Genomic DNA, 4,314 nt, shown 5'->3' with positions numbered 1-4,314 from the left:
CGAACCATTTCAAAAGCCAACCAGAAAAGGGAGGGTGGAAACAGGCTAAGTATTTTCTCTATTAAGCAATGGACTAGTGTTTAGAGCACTTGAATTCATGTCCAACCCCTCTAAGATAGGACCATAAACTTTATAGGGAACTTTTGACTTGAGGACCTCTTAACCTCTCGCTTCTTGCTTTAATATCTGATCTGGTTTGTATATATTTAAATATTCACTAGAACAAGGAGAGGAACCCCGGTAACCCCATTTCTGGCAATGTGTCCTGCCCTTGTTCTGTTGTTTCCCTATGCAGACTGCACTCTGTGCCTAGGCAGCAGGGAGTAGAAACTCGCAGAGGTCTGCTGGGATTTTGTAGTGTTGATGCTTCCCAAATATTAAGATTAAACATTTTCAAGCATTTCTCTGACTCTACATTATCAGCACATTATGGTAGATGGGTATATATGGCATCTGGATACAGACAGTGTATTTAGAAATGGTGTGGAGTGGCAAATCTAAGATCACAAAGGAAATCTTTGCCCACTAAAGAATTAAATTTGTGATTTGTCATCCTAGGAGTTGAAACTTGAATGCTGCACAGTCCCTTCATTCCTAATACTGACAAACATTAAAATCCAAAGAGCAAGCTGCTTTAGCTGTCTGTTATATCCCTCTGTTGGGCTTTCTGAAAGTTTTGACAGGCCAGGTCCTGATGCTTGTTTTTGTACGGGTATGAAAATCAAATTCTCACTGTCTGGTTAATGCTCTCTATCTACTTATGGGCAGTATCTGCCCTTATTTGAATAAATTTATTATTAACCTTTGAAACTATCGTGCTAAGTGTCCTTCAAACTCTTTTGGTATTGAAAACTTTGATGTTTTCAGGTAGGGCACAGTACAAGGCAGCTGACTCTCACAAACCCCCTCTTATTCATGAGTTTCCATCTTGCTTTGGTACCTAGATGAAGCCACAGAGGAGACCGAATAACAACTGGGGCTTCACCGCCCTCCATATGCTGCAGACAGAACCCACCATAACACCCAAGGCCACATTTTGACTGTGCTTTATTCCTACTGCCTGGCAGGCACTGGGCTGTGGATGGGAGCGAACACAGCATGAGTCATCTTGGAGGAGAGGGAAGTGCTGTGTTGTGAGTGGGAGGAAGCATTTGGATGAGCTGGCAGAAGCTGTGACTGCCGCAGGACGCGATGATCAGTCATTACTCCTGAACTCAATAGCACCAGTGGCTGGAAATAATTCTTGACTTCCCTTGCCTGGTGCCTGTACCCTCCATGGTAAATCTGGATGTCTTGATGGTCTTCTCTGATTGTGACTTTGCATTGTGAATGAGTCAGGACCACCTCTGATGTGGCAGGTGTCAGAGAATCCACCAAAGTCCTGTGACCAGGCAAGGACCCTTCCAATGGCTAAGCGGATGTCTGTTCAACTGTATGGACTTCAGGTCTTTTCTTTAGCTCTGTTTGAGGGTGGGCTGTACCCAGGGTAATTGTGAGGATGGGGAAAGGACTGACGGTCTCTGATGATGTCTATCAGAAATGCTTTCTCTGCAGGTGCAGAAGCAGATCACCATAGTGGGATGACCATGTTTCCTGCCATATTAGGTGGGAGTTTGCAACACAGCCCGACAGGGACAAGAATCCCTTTCAATCATCCAAGCTGCAAGTCTGTCTCAGTAATTATTTGCCCATCAGACATATCTTATGAAATGGAGATGTGCATCTTCAACATTTATATGGCAATTCTGACACTGAAGAGAGGCAAGTGGACCTGCCATTGAGGCATCTTGGCTCAATGACTAAGGCATAAGGCGAGGGCTCAGGCCTGCACCTATTTCCCTGCTGTGCCGCATGCTTCCTTCCTTTGGCTGTACCTTCCCATCCCAAGGGGCCTGCAACACCTGCCTCAGATGTGGTGAGAGCGGGAGCCATGAAAACACCAGAAATAAGCACTTTCCTCAGCTCAGGCTTTTTATAAAAGCTGCTTTCATCTCTTGTGGCAGCTTGTCAGAATTAGAATCAAGTGACCTTAAATGTGTTTATCTTTTTATTAGGCAATTAGCCACATTGCAGGGTCCTGTGATTCCTTTTTGTGACTTAATCCTTGTAACTGAATTGCAGAGCTATCCTAGAAATAGACTCAATAGAAACTTGGGAATAGTAATAATTACAAACCTCCTGAGCTTTCCAGACTCCTAAATTAATGTATGTTTTAATTAGCTATTGGTATTTAATTCATTCCTAGAGGCAATTCATTTAAACCATTGCAAAATCATTTTAAAGTTATTTCAATTTTTGTATCAGAATATGAAATCAGTGCTTAAAATATCTAGAAAGTTCATGCTTTTTGCTCACATTTTCACAATGAGTTTCATAGGGAAATGGAAGAGAAAGACAGTTTTCTTTTTACCTACAGTTTCTCAGTGGAGTACAGAATAAATTCCGTGCTTAACAGCCCCACCTCCTGGTGAAAAAGCAATGATAAAATAAAAATTTGGGGTTTGCTGGGAACATACATTCCCTGGCAATTTTTTTCTAGCTTTAGCTTACATAATGGAAACACTTTTCTTGTTTACCTTTGCATGACAGCTCTAGAACATGTTTAGAGCTTCTTCATTTTATTTTTACCCTCTATTTCCTCATTTTTTTTCACTTCACGGGGAAAATATATTTTTATCATTGCTTCTTTCCTTAATGTCTCCTTTAAAATAGCTGAGAAATCCATTCTGTGTCCTTTTATGCCTTCCCATAGACAAATCCCAAGCTAGAAATCAGGAAAAACCCAGCAGGATCTGGGAACTTCTGAAGCTGTTCTTGTGTACGCTGTCTGCAGGATTTAAAACATTAGACAATGAGGAATTCCAAGATGGTGTAACTCTTAGGGAATAAATTACTAGGTGTCAGAAAATCATTATCCAGTAGCATGGATCAGGCTGTGCCTGCCCTTAAGAAGGACATTTCCTGTATGGTTCTCGTTCCTGTGCAGAAATCTAGGTTTTCATTTTGTTTTGGTTCACAGTAACACCCTAATAGCAACTTCTGATATCTTTTACCCTCTTCCACCAATTCCTTGCTTCCAGAAATCAACTTATAAAATTTATATAAGCCCAGAATGGTTAATAATGAAAAGAGGACTGCCAGCATTTGAGGAGATGAGACAACCTACATTCAGTTGTTGGAAGCATCATAAGGACAACAAAAAGGTCAGTGACTTCATCGCTAAACAGAGCATGCAAAGAAGGAGCATGGCACACACATGAAGAGGGGCTGGATGCTTCACAATGAGAGACACCTTCAGTACAAATCATGGGCAAGCTTGCTTAAGATCTGCCACTTTTACTTTTCTGATTCTGTCTCTGCTTCGACCTCTGTGCCATCCTTAGGCTTGTCAGGACCTCTCTCCCCCAGCTACCTGTCAGCCCACATCTTCCACAACCTCAGGATTCCCATCGTCGCTGCTGGCCCTGCAGCATCTTGCAGAGGGGAGACTGTGTTTTGCAGTGAGCTGCCTTTTGAGCAAGGCTTCTGAAGAGCAGGAGAGGTGATGAAACCTCCATCTACCTCCTACAGCCTGCTGAGCAGCTGGGGTCTGGTTGGGGTGGGCAGTGGCAACAAGGTAATTATTTTCTAGAATTAAATGCAAATTAGACTATATTAAGGAATGCATTTTAAAGCACCAGAGAGACCAGGAACGATGTGCTTTTACAGGTATTAGCTAGTGCATTCCTAATGGAATCTCTCCAGCAAACATGTTTTAGTTTCCTCACTTGTCTGTAGGGTTAAAACGCCTCAGCTAACACTTTCTAACAATATGCCTTTAAATACTAATCAAGATCAAGCCTGAAGCTATTGAACCCTGTTACAATACAACACATTAACATGTGAGGGAAACCTACCTGGCAAGGGAGACACCATGATCAGGCAGGTGGTTTTCCCAGGGTGAGGCTCATCCCCTGCACTCCGGGTGTGCTGACCCCTGCGATTTCCCCAAATGCGGGAAACTCGACTGCATAATTTGTGGTAGTGAGGGACTGCGTTCACCACCACCATCACATGCCCAGAGGAGCGAGATGGGCTGCTCTCATGGCACAACAGCTATGACTGCCCAAATGCTGGTCCCAACTCATGCCCGATCTATGTCTACACCTAGAACACAGGGATTTGGGCACTGCAAGGCAGAGGCACTCTTCTTCCCTAAGTTTTCAGACAGCAAAGCACAAAGAATGTACAATGAGGGTAGTGAAACACTGGAATGGGTTGCCCAGAGAGGTGGTGGAGGCCTCATCCCTGGAAACATTCAAGACCAGGTTGGAT

At 43.3% G+C, this 4,314-nt stretch overlaps 1 non-coding gene across 1 annotated transcript; it reads left to right on the top strand.

Annotated features, from left to right (window-relative positions):
* Positions 1-3,888: 3,888 nt before the first annotated feature.
* LOC118453284 lies at positions 3,889-4,051 on the top strand. The gene has a single exon (XR_004843203.1). It is a non-coding gene; the product is annotated as a U1 spliceosomal RNA (small nuclear RNA).
* Positions 4,052-4,314: the final 263 nt, after the last annotated feature.

The sequence above is a fragment of the Egretta garzetta genome, unplaced genomic scaffold (assembly GCF_000687185.1).
Source record: "Egretta garzetta isolate BGI_Z169 unplaced genomic scaffold, ASM68718v1 scaffold50, whole genome shotgun sequence".
In the NCBI taxonomy this organism is placed as follows: domain Eukaryota; kingdom Metazoa; phylum Chordata; class Aves; order Pelecaniformes; family Ardeidae; genus Egretta; species Egretta garzetta.
Note: the sequence above shows the minus strand (reverse complement) of the source record. Positions and strands in the feature narration are given on the sequence as shown.